Consider the following 16,137-nt stretch of genomic DNA (forward strand, 5'->3'; position numbering starts at 1 on the left):
TGGACCAGGGAAGAAGCAGCAAACTATTCCCATGTTGGGCTGCTGGCCCAACATGGGAATAGGGCCGTTTTTTAAGAGTACACCCCGATGCCACACACAAACCACAGCATAGTGGTGGCCTCTCAGGTACCCAAATGCACTTGTCTGTCGCAAGAACTACCATTGCAGTGTACACTATCAGAACATCTAGCACTGGGGAAATCCTCAGCCATGGGCAACCTAGCCCCTATTAATGGTATACATGTTTTTGCTCAAGTTCTAGAGCCCCTTTGTTCCATGAAATTCAGGCCTCTTTGAAATGTTTTAAGATTGAATATCCATAATTGTTCTTCATAGACCGGCTTATTGGCTTCCTGTATACTACGAGTCTCGTCACTTTTATCTCGACAGTACCAGAAAAGGACCTCCAGAGTGTGTCCCATTTCCAGGTAGTGCAGAACCAATGGAGCATTCAGGGTGCAAGTGCGGATTTTGGCTTAGTGTTCATTGATCCTTAAGTGCACTTCCATCGAAGTCCTCCCGATGTATGCATTTTATACGGGCATTGTAGACAAACAACTTTTCTTTTTCAATAAATAGGACCTTCTCCAGCATATCTCAGTTTGCTTGTCTGGTTCCATCTGTGCCTAGATGCACTGTATTATGCCTGGCTCTGCCTGGCTCCACCAAGATGTGCAAGCGTTATAAATTGATAGTGTTAGACAATTCCTGAAAATCCTCAGTGCTATAAATCAAATCAAAATCAAATCAAATCAAGACTCCAAAAGGGCTTTGGGGGCTGTGTGAGGGGCATTGAAGAGCAGGGCCCACCAGTTGGAAGATAAGAAATAAAAGAACTGTGGGGGAATGCAGCGGGGGCATATTAGGGAGGTGGGACTGATCCTTGTAAGGAAACTTTGGAGCAGGTGTTCAGGCTGTTGGCGGATTAGATGGCACATGAGAAGTGGAGTGTACAAATAGATTCTCAACACTGGTCAGACTATTAAGGAGGTTTACCTTTAGAAGTGACCAGCTGGAGACCGAAGTGAGAGAGAGTTTGGAGGCTTCAGCAAACCGGGTTGGCCCAAGACAGGCACAGAGTTGGATGGCAGTTCCAGACTGTGCAGTCACACCTGGGGACAGGGAGTGTACAACAGAAGACAAGAGAGGAATGGGAGCTTGTGAGAGCGGATGCAAGTATGAAGTCAGCCTGGGAGCCGGGCAGGCCAGCTCCTCCCAGACCATCATCAATTCCCATGCACTAAACCCTGGACTGTGGGAGAAGCTGCGAGCTGTGAGTGCCTTATTGCTACAATGCCAGGTTCCAGCACATGCTTTGGACACCAGACCAGAATGCCCTTGCCAACTGTACTTTTGTAGAGAATCATGTTTTATAGAGGCCCACACCCAACGGATGGGGACTGTTCTTTGTACTGACGATGACTCTTGCGAAGGAGAAGGTAATGAGCCAGAAGAATGCGCGATCACCTCTCCGCTGGCTCTGTTGTTAGCCAGTTGCCAGGAGCTGTACGTAGCCATCAGTAGTCTTTGCGTGACGTGTCACTGCATTGTTTCACTTTCAATGCACAGCTGTTTTTATTTTACTATCTGAAAGCTGTTAATGCACTCTGAAGATGTGTACACAGTTTGCTAACCTTTTGTATTCGCTATTAACAGTTCTTCAAAGGTGCACACCACCATTATGGAGGCCTTATAAATCAGAGCACGAGTGTATAGTTTCATATCATGGTTTTCCATGTAGGTTTCACTGATCATCCTGGTCAGTCAAAGGTATATTCTGTGGCATCTGAGACATGTTCCTCTTACGGAGAATTTGTGGGATGCACAACAGTACAACATTCACACTTCCGGTGTTAATTTTGATTATGACTTTGATACAAATGACAGGGATGCAGCTCAGCTTGGTCAGGAAGTGTCACAGACCACTGAAGTACAGTGATTTGGTGGATATGGTCACACGTGACTTGAACACTTTTTGCTGTATTGTTCACAAAGGTGCATCAATGAAAACAGCACTTTGAGAGAGAAGAATTGGCTATTACCAAGTATCTGCCATAAACTCCTATTTATTTATTTATTTTAATTTGGGTACATTTTGGAGTGGGGACATAGCTTCTGGGGGAAACAAAGCAATGTACATTGGTAGGGATTGCAGGTATACATTACATGGTTACAAGGGGAAGAATTCCTTTATACCATATCATTTATTAGTATCCGGCAAGAGTCAAGCAAAATGCAACACATATTCTGATTGGCTCTCGCCGGTCATTACCTGCCGAGAATCCCTCGATTCTCGGCCGGGATTCCAGCCGCCTTGTCCACGGCGGGGCGCGTGACAGCCCCTCAGCCAATGAGGAGGCTCGAAGCGGGGCCATCCCCGCCCTGAGCCGCCCCACGGCAGAGAAGCTGCCTTGCCCCCCGCCAGGGACTCAGGTAAGGGTTTTTTTTTTCTTCCTCTTTCCTCCCACCTCCCTACCCTCCCAACCCCACTTACCTTCTGCCTCCTTTGTCCATGGCGGGCAGCGTGGCAGCCTCCAGTCGTGTGGAGGCTCGAAGCGGGGCCATCCCTGCTCCGCACCTCCACACGGCTGGAGGCTACCATCGTCCCCCACCGGGGATTCTGGTGCTTTGCTCGGGCCTACAACTATTGGCCCGGGGCATTACCTGACTTGGTAATGCCCCCGCTGCTCGGGCATATTGCTTAATTACTGACATACAACTTTGTGTAGCAGGGAAGAGTTAACATTTACAGTTAGTACATTTATTTTGTATTTTGTATTTATTGAATTTATATAGCGCATAAAAGGTTGAGAGCGATTGTGGGGTGGGAAAAGGGTCGGCTCCAAAGGGTGGGCATTAGTAGGGATAGTGGGTTTGAAGGTAGTATCTCATGCGTGTGAAGAAAGGGCTAATTGAAGAGGAGGGGGTTGATTTATTTTCTGAACTGCACGAGGGTGGGCACCAGTGTGATCTAAAAGGGTTGAGGTTCCACAGTCTTATGGTGTAGATCGTGGATGTTTGTTTCGTGGTTTTCTTTCTTTTCTGCATATATTTCACTGTAGGGTGGCCATATCCTGGTGATGCGCTGACCTTCAAAGATGGTGACTTTACCACATAGGAGGGTGAATGCATGATGCCTGCTTTGCATATGATGCAGCTGACATTGCAATTTGTGCATGCTTCTAGGATTAGCCAGTGAAGTTTAATGAGACTGTATGTTGTGAGGTCATACTTCCGATAGCTTTGCCTCTCCTAGGCCTTACCGTGGTGGGTAGGCCAGTGACCAGGGTATTTCATCTGTCCAGGTGAGATAGGACTAGATGATCTGGAATGAAGTTGTTAAGTAGGAAGGGCTTGCTGTTCTGCTGGATGGGTAGATATACTATGATGTATGCATGTTCCTCACCAAGTGTGTTTTGAAAGAGGTGGATGTCTTTGTAGAATCCCATAGACTTGTTAGAGCTGTGGGTGAGGCTCTCTGAGTTCATGGGAGGCAGCTGGGTCTGGATGTGGGTGTGTTCGATGTTGCTGGTTAGGATTAGGGATTGCAGTGTGAGTTTAGTTTGACATAGGGCTCTGATAGCCAGGCCTGCATTAGGGTAAGGCAGGTCTTGAGTTGTTAGAGGTTTTTGATGGATAATATTTTCATGTATTTTTGAGTATCATCTACGTATTGGTGGATGTAGATGTTGTGTTGGGTGAGGGAGAGTATGGATTGTTCTGGAACTACACTGCTGATGTGCTGAAGTTGTTTCCTGGAGTTCTAAATATGGGCAACCTGATGGCAGGTTTCTATGTAGAAAATGAACCAGGAGAGGGATGGTGACTGCCTCTGTGCTGTGTGTGAGTCTGAAGTTTGATTGATGGGTCTGCGAGAGGCCAGTAACATTGTGTTTCAAGTTCATTGGTAGAGCCCTTTCAAGGATCTTGCCTACGAAAGGAAGGTTGGTGAAATTGATTCTAGTTACCCAGGTCATGCTGGTCCCCTGTTGGCCTCTTGAGCATGGGATGATGTGGCTGGTATTGAGGGTGATTTAATGTCTAACCATGTCAAATTTCATAGCTAGACTTGAGTAAAAGCATGCTGTTTTTTTATCGTATTCCATGCAGCACGCAGGGACCCGCAGGTAAGAGATACAGAATAGTAAAATATTGTCAGCAAAACCAACTTTAAGTTACCCAGACCTAAGCGTACCACACTGTGCAGTGACAATGAGACACCCATGGAAGGACAATCGAGTCCGGAGAAAACTAACATACAGGCGCACCACCAATACTTGTCCAGCTATCCACTGACTGGCTAACATATACTACAACACTGAGCAACAACCTACTGACAGGCCTTGCGCCCTTCATGGAGCACAGAACTAAAAACAATTCAGGGAAATGAATACTTGATGGCAAGAACCAGAACCTTGGATACCCCGCTCAGCCAGCTTTACACTGAACCAACTCAAGAATGACATTTTAGAAAAACAACTTTGTAACCTTGGTTCACCCATCATGCCACAGATGCCCATGGCCCCATGGCCATAAGCAGAACCATCAACCTATATGCTCTTTCCACCATCACCACAGACCACCCATCCACCACATTCTTGCTAGACTATGATGAAATAAACAACGCAACCCATAACCTACAGGACCTATTTAACAGCAAAACATCAGACTCGATGCAGCTTCCTACCCCCAGGACCAATCAATCATCAGAGGACTCAAACCCCAGCTCACTCAAAGAGCATGGAGCAATACAGGGAATCCAACGACACAGACATATGATGTAGAGACAGGAGACATGATACACTGCAGTCTGATCAATTCTCACCAATTACTAAACCCAGAATGGAGATTCATGAAATTCTTAATGAACGAGGAACCTATTTTCTCTGTATAACAGAAATTTGATTGATTGATTGATATAAGAGGAACCTACTTGTCAGATGGCTACAAGGTGCCACCACTTAAATCTATTCCACCAACATCAAAATCATTCAAGTCAACCAGACTTCACCCTAAATAGACTTCCCACACTAAACCACTAAACCAACATCTCTGTCCCATTTATTTGCAGACCACCATCATACAACTCATCCATCACAGAAAGCGTCACAGACATAATTACTCATATTGCGATACTACGCAAATAACTACCGCTTCTCTGAGACTTCAACAATTAGTATGAGGAGCAAACAGAATCTGCACCCAAAATCTTGAGCTCCTACATGGATAGCATTCACCTCAAACAAATGGTCAAAGGAATAATATGGACTGTAGGGCACACCCTTGACTCAATCTTTTGTGAAAAATGACTAATAACCACTCATTCATTCACGTAATATGGAGAAATCAGTTAATAATTTATTTTACTTTCAACACGCCAAATCCCGATTCACAAAGGACAAACAACCACCACCAGGAAAAGGTGGAAAATTCTAATCTTGGAGGAACTTGGAAATCTTATGGAAGGGACCAAGCCCAACCCCAATGAATCCGAACACTTACTGCCTGTAGGAATTTTAGCAACACTAGAAAACTGGATAAGCAAAGCATTAGAATCCCACACTGGACTAACGCGCATCACTATTTCAGAAAAATCGACTTCAGCAAGATAGTTCACACACTACCTATGAACACTGAAAAAAGAAACTGAATAATTGAAAAAACATAGAGGAAACACTACAACCCACACAACAAGGTCCTCTTTCAAAGACAGATCCACCATTGCAAGCCAGATATCCATAAAGCAAAGAAATGTTAATATTCCGATATTCTGACTTAATTATGCACTGCATCTAGACAAAGAACGTTACCAATCAATAATGAGATGAGAAATCTCAATCCTGCAGCAAAGTATCTTCATCTGAAGCCATTTCAGAAGCAACAGCCAAACACTCACGTTCAGCCTACATCCCCAGTGATGAACAATTTTAAACCAATATCTGAACCAGATGAAAAAAGAATTGGTAAAACCTAGCAACAAAGCCAGCTCTTTGATTGACATTTGCCCCCTAACAACTACAAACAGCTCCTTAACAAGGAAGTACTAGCTTTCTATTTTTGAAAATTAAGGAAATGCTGGCTCAAGAATTATATCAAAACTCAAAAATACCATAACCAGCTATAATTTTAGAAAGCTACACACACGGCCAAATCTTAGTGCATGCAGAGTCTAATAACTTACTAGATCACTCGCAAGTGGGCATAAGATGCACTGAATCAGCAATAGTTTTCATTTGAGACAATCTCAAAATCTCAGCAGAATAAAAACATCACCTTGGCACTCATACTCCTCAACATCTCAGCCAACTTCAATACTGCTAACCACAGTCCACTAAAAAGACGTCATGACGAAACCGGACTCCCTAACATAACTCTGCTATGGATGAGATTGTTCCTAGCAGAAATCACATGGGTCCCACTTTCAGTTTGATGCTTGACCTGTGGAGTTCCTCAGGGATCAACCCTCTTGTCCCTCCTCTTCAGCATGTATAATGACCTCTTTGATAAAGATCATAAAAGCGTATGTGCTCACCTGTAACAACTATGCAGATGATTCCCAAATCATATACAAAATGACAGATGACTGAAACTCCTGCACCAACCTCAGCCCCGACAAAATGGAAAAAATGAAAGTCTCACCTCATGTCGCATGTGAAGCATCTCTACCACCGCCTTTTCAAATGATTAACTGGCCTAAATCATCTAAAGTGATGAAGAACCTAGGCATAATTATGAACAACAGGCTGGCGCTTGAACCCCAGGTCAATGCAACAGTCAAAAAGTGCTTCCACCATTCTCTGCTCTATTGGACGGATTATGCCCTACCTCTCTTTCACACACAGAGTGCTGGCCGTCATCTCCCTGATACTTTCAAGAATCGATTACTCAAGCACCTTATACCTAGGGATGCCAGACTAACTCACACAGAAACGTGAACACATCCAAAACACAGCAACTAGACTACTTCTCAGACTTAACAGGAGGAATCAAACAGCACCGGCTCGCAGATCACTCCATTGGCTATTAATAAAAAAGGATCCAGTTCAAGTCCTTTGGCATCGCCCACGAAGAGCTTGAAGGTCATTGAGCAGAATTACTTTAAAAAAAATCTCACTCTGCCAACTAACCAGAGACTTAGAGAAATTACATACTGTTAGGAACCAGAAGATATTGCAGAGAAATACACAGAGCCTCCAGCCTCCATTTTTTCCACTATAGTGGCCAGAAACGGTAAAGAATTAGCAAGGGAAATCTGCACCCTACAGGACGACCTGTGTTTCCTGTAGAGTCTGGAAACCTGGCTTTTCAAGGCTTAACTGACAAAGTTTATCCTACACCCATCAGGCCATGAAAACAACACTTCTCAACAGTTTGTTTGTTTGATTATTAATTTGTAGGGCACACCGAACCCTTAGGTAACTGGGCGCAACAGAATACAAAGGATACTTATAGCTTGGTTACAAGAGTACAGAAAACAAAGGATACTTATAGCTTAGTTACAAGAGTAAGGATAGATAAGGTTAAGGGTACATACATGAATAATTACATAATCAGAGTAAGGTACAAGAAATAGCTGAGTACAGGGGTACAAAGGACATAAGTTACGGGCTAATGCAAGTCTGTCAATCATCATGGTCGTTGGATCGTATCCATTTAAGGGTGTTGCGTCTGAAGCTGTAGTGGGACTGTTCTATCCTGAGCTCAAGTGGGAGTGCATTCCAGTATTGGGCAGCTTTAACTGGAAAGCTATTTCCGCCTGTTTTTTTTAACCTGAATCTGGGAATTTGTAGGCAGTGGGAGTTGACCGCTCTAGAAGGGAGGGTTGAAGTTCCTCTGGTTATTCTTTCCGTGAGGTAAGGTGCGGCAGCGTTGTTTAGACATTTGAAAGTAAATGACACTGTTTTAAGGAGGATCCTGTCACTGATTTTAAGCCAGTGATGGTCTCTTCTCGTATTAGACATATGTTCTCTGGTCGGGAGGTTTAAGGCAATTCTAAGGGCGTTGTTTTGCAGTATGTGGATTTTATTTATGATGTATTTGTTGACTCCCAGGTATAGGGTGTTGCAATAGTCAAGTTTGGATAATATTAGAGCATTAGCTAAGATAATACAGCTAGCTTGTGTAAGGAATGGCCTGCAAGATCTTATAGGTTTGCAGGTATAGGCGGTTGATGAAGCAAGAGAATGTACCTGTTTTTTCAACGGTGAAGTAGAGACCAGGTAGAAACCTAGCGTCTTCACTTCTTTGGCTATTGCAATTATGTTGCCATCGATGTTGAAGGCGGAATAATTAGAATCAAGTTTTTTTAGGTTGGTGGCAGAACCCTGGATCAGGATCTCTGTTTTATTGTCATTCAGGCAGAGGCCATGGGTTGCCATCCATGCCTGAATGATGATATATATTTCATTTACCAAGGCTGTATCAGAGGCGAAATTGCCCGAAAGGGGAATGAGGATCTGGGTGTCATCTACGTAATTAATGTAGGTGACCACCCAGTCTGTCCAATTTGTCAAATAGGGGCTTGCTAAAAATATTATACATGGTTGGAGAGACACAAGAACCTTGTGGGACGCCACATATTGTTTTAATAGGGTCTGCCGATGCCGAGGTGGAGAAAACTTGCATAGTTCTATTGCCTAGAAATGACTGGACCCAGCCTATAGCTTTGCTTGAGAAGAGGGCGGCCGATGCTAGGTGTTTACATAAAACTGCGTGGTCCACCAAGTCAAAGGCCACCGACAGATCAGGGAGGAGCAACATGGCAGTTTTTCCTTTATCGTTGAGCTCATCAATTTGTGCCTTGACGTCAATTAAGGCCCATGTTGAGGTCTGAATCCGGATTGGCGGGAGCCCAAGAGCTGGTTAGTCTCAAGATAGTTCTGAATTTGAAGATAGGCTACTCTATCTATTATCTTGAGGAGGAAGGGGACCGCGGTTTTGGGCCTGTAGTTGGTGGAGATGGAAGGGTCTAACCTTTGTTTCTTAAAAAGAGGTAAAACCCAGGAATCTTTTAAGTTACTTGGGACAGTATTAGATAAGAAGGAAGCATTAATTAATTTCAAAATAAAAGGGGCTAAATCTCTACTAGCAGCATCCTTGATTATTTGGGCAGGACAGTTGTCTCCTTTGCAGTTGGAGGTTTTTAGGGAAGCAATGATTTTTTCAGTTTCCAGAATGAATACTTTTGCGAATTTAAATCGTGCTAGGCTTGCCTTGTCTTCAGGCGTGGTGGTAGATGTCTCAGTAGTAGGTTAGGAGGCTTTTTTATGGCAATTTTGGTTTGCAGTGTTGACCATGCAGGCTAGTGTTTGTTGTTTAGGTTTAGCACCTGGAATCGTTCGTAAAGGGACTTGCTCAAGGTATGTGGTATTTTGTTTTTAATTAGAACGGATGTTTTGTTGCTTATCAGTGATGATTTTAGGCTTGTGGAGGTAGGAAAGTTTAGCTCGTAGCCTAGTGTTTCTGTCAGGGGTGGGGCTTGGTGCATATTTAGTATGCAACATTGTTAGGCAGATAGTTAGAAGAGTGAGCAACAGCAGAAGGGGCATCAGTTTGTCTTTCACAGGCAGACACACAATTTAAAGAAAAGCCCACCCGCCTAGAACACATTTATTTATTTATGTATTTGTGTATTTATGTATTTATGTATTTATGTATTCATTTATTTATTTATTTGGCATTTGTATGGCGCCTATACACAAGTGTTTCCAGCCATCACAATACAAGATGGGGTACAGACTCAAGTACAACAAGAAAAACAGTTATATTAGCCTTGTGACAATCCTACTGTGCAAGTGCTGGACAAGGTGGTAAGTGCAGGGAGGTAGGAGGAAGAATTGCAGGAGTGGGGTCCCCCCAGGCAAGTGGGGCTGGTAAGTGCTTGGAGGGGCAAAGTGGCAAGTGCCAAGGGAAGGGTGGGAAAGTGAAGATGAGTGCGGTGGACAGGGAGAACCAGTTGGGCTAGTCCGGGGAAGAGAGCCCGAAGGCAAGCGCTGGCAAAGGATGTCGAGGGGGCTCGTAGGGGTTGGTCTGGCCCATGTACGTCTATGAAGGGACCAGGCCCCAGTCGCAGAGGCAGAGGGAGAGATGCCACAGGAGGGGCAGAGGGAAGGAGGAGAAAAGGAAAGTCTTCAGAGGTTTCCAGAACTTAAAAAGATCCAACTCAAGTCTGAGGGTGAGGGAGACCGTTCCAAATGGAGGAGCCAGCTGAGGAAAGGGATCTAATTCCCACTCTATGCTTGGATAAATGTTTGACCTGCAGAGAATTGGAGCCAAAGGACTGAATAACTCTGGTTGGGAGGTGTTTAGGGAGTAAAAGCTGGATGTTGAGAAGTCCCATGCCCCAGATGGCCTTGTGGATGATGCAAAGGCTTTTGAATTTGATCCTTGCAGTCACTGGGAACCAGTGGAGAGATGTTAGGGCAGGAGAGATGTGGTCCCTGGGCTTGTGGCCAAGGATAAGTCTTGCAGTCCTATTCTGGATTAGTTGAAGGGGGCGAAGGGAGGAAAGAGGCAGATTGAGGAAGAGGCTGTTGCAGTAGTCTACCCTAGAGAGCACCAGGGGTCTGGAGATGTTAGGCTTCTAGGTGAAAGCGAGGAAACATAGAATGCCCCTGAAAAGATGGAGCTGAAAGTTGGACTTCTTGGCAAGGTCTGTGATGTGTGGAGAGAAAGAGAGAGAGGCATCAAAGATGATCCCAAGGTTTTTTGCCTCATAAGTGGGTGATGGGACGGAACCCTAAGAGTCAGGCCAGAGGGTGGGAGGGAAACAAGGAGCAGGCGTACCAATGAGAAGGATCTCTGTCTTGCTGGAATTAAGGCAAAGGTCACTGGCAGAGCCCCATGCCTGGATAGCAGTAAGGCAGTCAGGTATGAGGGAGGAGGAGGAGGAAGTAAAAGATGGCAGCTTGAAAGAGAGCTGTGTGTCATCTGCATCGCTAAGGATACTAACATGACTAGAAGACATCGCATTAAGCACCATCAACACCCTAGGAGAATGCCTTCCCTGCCTCCCAGAATATCTAAACCTCAACACAAAACATCTTAACACATCAAGCACTAAAGCCAAACATGTCTCACTATAATGCAACTGACAGAAAGACCAATAATTTGAAAGTACTCTGAAAGCCCAAACCTTTTGACCAACCCTCAGTCTATCCCCACCTTACCACAAACAAATGGAAAGCAGCCACTCACACATGGCTTTTGAAAAATAAGACCCTGTACCCAGACTTCGAACATCACAAATGTACACTTCTAACTACAACAAACATAATCAGCCCCTGGCCAACACATGCACACACTATAAGCACAGGGCCATTTGTCTGGACACAAAGCTCTGGATGCCTCCTACATTTCACACCTGGAAAGCTTACACAAATGCAGAGTATAGAGTACTTCAATCTGCAACCCAACTAATCAAACCCACCCAATTGCTTCCAAATCCAGAGTAGTTGTGTGTCATTGTATCTATCAGCACTTATATGTGATTAATAACACATCAAGTGAATGCATCTAGTTATCTGATTCCATGCTTGCACTTATTTGGCTATTTTCACAGATGAGCAGTGAACAGTTTGATTTCCTTTGTGACTATTACTTAAAGTGTTTCCGCTAGGCTTCCTTCCATGGCACCCCTCAGATTTATTCTATCTGTTTTCTTTTGATCTGTGACATTAGATTCTTCAGATCACTGCCAGATTTTGTGAGATTCGGTGAGACTAAAAGGTACTGCATTCAACGATCAGCCTTTCTCCCAGACCATTCCGGTGTGTAGCCCTACGTTAATAGAGAGTCACTCTTTCTTCCGTGGTCTTTTCCAGCACGCGTTTATTTATCCTTGATTGAAATGGAGAGAATCATCTTTTATTTTTATTTTATTGTTTAAGGCATGGACCTAGCTTCAGAGCAGCAGAGCATAGTAAAGGATGTGGGTAGCCAGTGTTTGGGCTTGTGTTTTTTAACAGAAGAGTTCTTCGAGTTGCAGTCTGTGCATCCATCAGGATTAGTTCTTATTCCTTGGTCAGGTATTTTTGAAAAAGCCACATTTTGAAAGCTTTGCTGAATTGTAGAATTATGGGGACATTCCAAGCTAATCGAGTTCCAGAGGGTCGGTTTGTGATGGGAAAAGGACTGCTTGCAGGCAAGCTGTGATTCGAGCCTGTTGGGCAATTTCAAGTGGGAGGAGTATGCACTAACAGATATGGGGAGCTTAGCTACCAGATACGCTGGTGTGCTATTCATGATTGCTTTACAGATGATACATGCAGTCCAGTGTCCTGACCTGGATAGGAAGCCAGTGTAGTTCTCATAGGATGGGGTGATTCAGTCAAATTTCCATGCATGCATAATTAGGCATGCTGTGGCATGGTGGACTCCATATAGGGGAGCCACGTGAGTGGTTGGGAGCCCCATCAGGAGGGCATTTCTCCCACCAATCTATGAGATCACAAGGGCCTGCAGTGTGGTCCGGGAAGTCATGTAACGGGATGAAGGATTGGATTTTTCAAAGGGTGGTAATTTGGAGCCAGGCCTCTTGGGCCTTCTTGGCTTTGTCTTTCTTTACGGACAGACTGCTGTCAATGGTGAAGTCTAAGGATTTTGACTAATCCAAGAGTTGCAGAACAAATTCTTCTAGGCACATATCATTGAGCCATTGTTTGGAGGGGGGACCGTTGGGAATGAATTTGGCCTTGGAGGGGTTACGTTTGTGATAGGCAGTCGACATTGAGGACTGGATGATGGCTAGGTAGTCACAAACATGACTGATGCTCTATCGGTTTTTTACTCTCATGTCTAACTAAGTATCATCTGTGTATTGCTGGATGGTTATATGGAGATCTTTGAGGTGTTTGTCAGAGGCTCCATGTAAAGGTTAAAAGGGATCAGTGAGAGGATGGAGCCCTGGGGGACTACGCCAGAGACTGGGGGTTCATTTGAGCTTTCATTCCCTGCTGTCAAATTGCCCGGTCACACTGATTGGGCAATTTGACACAGTGAGCCAACTGGAATAGTTTCTCAATGGTGGTAAAATACATGGTCACAAGAGGTACCCAGTGAGTAACCGAAAAAACAAACAAACAGACAAGTAGTCCAGCAGCATCAAGAGCAAATGTCCAACTTGCCACTTAACAAATATACGGTGCCCTGGAACCATGTAATAGGAAGAGAGCATGCTAGAATTTACCACTACATTGCAATAGGATAGTAATAACTGGAATCATGCCATCACCCATCCTGAAATGGCCTCATTCAACTCGTCATGGAAGACATCCTCAATCACTAACTTTCTACTGACATCAACGCCTAACACCCACATGAGGATTAAGACACCAACCAAAACCACTATAATCAACATAAAGCGACCAATGATGCTAGTACTCCATATTGGTATCTTAGCCAGATGCCTTGAGGCACCAGACACATTGTGACACCCGAGGCCACGATGCAGAGGCCTGCACTTAGTGTTGTCATGTTGTTGTTGATGCCTTGGGCTGCCAAACAGATCATAACACCTTTGCGCACCGCATAGGTCCTTGCTCTCTTTGCTGACAAGCTGAAGGTGATGCCTTAGCAAGACATTTTGGGCCTCATTAAGACCTGAGCGGTAACCATGGCGCTATTTGCGCCATGGTTGCCACGGGTAAACTACTGATTCGGTCATGGTGAATGGCGGAATTACGGAATTACCCCCCCATTCCAAGGTTTGCGGGGGCGGTAATTCCCCATGGCCGTTCCCCATTCCCATTTGAGCCCCCATAGGGCTCAATGGGAATGGGGAACGTGGTAATTACGGTACTTCAAATTGCGGTACCGTAATTACCTCCAAAGTCCCTTTGCGGGTCCCGTCCTTAACGGCTGGTAAAACTAGCCGTTAAGGGAGGACCCGCAAAGGGACCTCGGAATTGGGCTGTAAGGGATTACCGGTACCAGTGCCCTTATCGGTACCGTTAATCCCTTACTGCCCGGTTCGTAATGAGGCCCTTTGTCTCATTTGCCAGCAGGCAAATTCCCATGTAATCATATAAACCACAAAGCAGGACCCAAAACACCACACATTTCGGTGTTCAAATAACTACAATCCATTGTTTTATTAATCCCAAAACGAGATGGAAGAGCTATGTGAATAACAGATGAGCAAGTTCCTTTCTGGGAAGTATGGAGCTAGAGAAGTTAAGCATCACGAGTGAGAGAAAAGAATTCAGAAGGGTAAACTTGTTCCAGAGATTCCCAGTTTAAAAGAAGGGTAAGAGCATTTTTTTAAAAAACTTCTTTATTTGTTTTTAGTACAAAGACTTTAACAAATATTTAAAGCTAAAATCCACATAAAAATATAACATAGAAATATACATATACGTAAACATGGATACGCATAAAAGAGAAAGGAAAATGCATCCAACAGAATAACAGACTGACCAAATCTTTATGCTAAATTTTCAACATATTTATAATTATTGGTTCACTCTATCAAGTTCATTTGCAATCACGTTTACCAACCCTGTAGTATTCATTATGGAAGCGTTAGTAGTTCCCCACATACATTTTAGCCAAATCCAATTTCTAGCTAAGATGGAATTTGCCTGACAGAATAAATTCATTATTCTACAGCGATCATTTTCAAAATATGAACAATAGAGAAAAAGATGTTTATTCGATTCCTGAGTTAATTTACAGAAGCGGCATCTCTCATCCCTCCTCGCTAATTTGTTTTTGTCCCAATGTTTCATTCTCACCCTGGTGTGGAGCAAATCAAGTCTGAACAACATGTATATTCTACGAACTTGTGAGCACGGACATAATGTTATATATACAAGACAAGGGGATTGTTTATGGCAGAATTTAGAGTATTCGGCAAATGAAGGATATTTCTGCAATTGCATACAACAATCCGCCCAGTCACATTCAAACATTTTTTCTTAATCTTTGTTTGTAACAGTTCTAGGTCTTCAACAGACATATCTATTTGTTCCAACAATAAAAGCATACAACCTTTATACTGTACCAAAGAAGGAAGGATATTATTAACAAGCATGTGATGTAAATCCATGTACAGAGAATTTTTTGGAGGAAACATAATTTTACAGAAGTTGGAAAGTAGACGCCAATTATATTTGACCGATAGTGAATTGAGACCCAATTCATGCCTAAGAATGGCATTTGGCATGGACACAGGTAGTCCCAGTGGATACTTCCAGATGGAACCTTGGATTTGGTCTAATAGGGGATCCAGATCATACAGGAACAATTCAACTCCATAAAGCATAATGGCCTCAACTTTTTTCTCATAAAATTCTAATAATCAAATTAGCGAGAACTTGCAGATCTTATATAGCAAGATTTTCATTTGGCCTTTCAAAGGCAGCAATTTTACCATGAGAAGTTCTTTCATTCTTTTATAAGACATGTTATTCTTCAAAATTAGCCCTAAATATGGAAGATTTATGGAAACCGCTATTGGTACAGCATCAATTGTCCATGAAAAGTGACAAACTTTTTTTTGTTACAAAATACAATTATGTTTGATTTCTGAGGGTTTACCATTAAATTGTTGTTGTTGCAATATAATAGAAAACTTTCCAGTTTCATTTGGAGCCCTGCTTGAGTTCGATCGAACAACAGGATATCATCCGCATAAGCTAACCAAGATAGGGTAAGAGACCCTATTCGAGTGGCAAAAGATTTGTCTAGGTTCCATATCTCCTCAATATCTGCCAAATAAAGGTTGAAAAGGATGGCTGCAAGATTGCAACCTTGTTTGACGCCAGTCCAGCTTGGTATCGCCTCAATAAGTGATCCTGCGCGATTGATTCGTACTTTAAAGTTTGTATTAAAGTGAAGCATTTCTACTAAAGTGATCAGATACTGAGGGTATTTTGCTTTGTGCATTTTTTGCCATAATTTGCCTCTTATGACAGTCAAAGGCTGATTTTAAATCAAGTGAGGTGACAGAAATTGGACTTTTGTCAGAACAATTAGAATGAGCAACAATATGGGCAAGGATGCAGGCGTTAAGAGGAGTGCCCATACCTTTTCTGAACCCGACTTGAGCAGTACTTAGACAAGCGTTGTTACGAGTAAATGATTCTAACTCCTGTAAGATTAAAGATGCGAAGATTTTCGCTGCTACATCAATTATTG

Source organism: Ambystoma mexicanum, chromosome 6p (assembly GCF_040938575.1).
Source record: "Ambystoma mexicanum isolate Mex_15411 chromosome 6p, UKY_AmexF1_1, whole genome shotgun sequence".
In the NCBI taxonomy this organism is placed as follows: Eukaryota; Metazoa; Chordata; class Amphibia; order Caudata; family Ambystomatidae; genus Ambystoma; species Ambystoma mexicanum.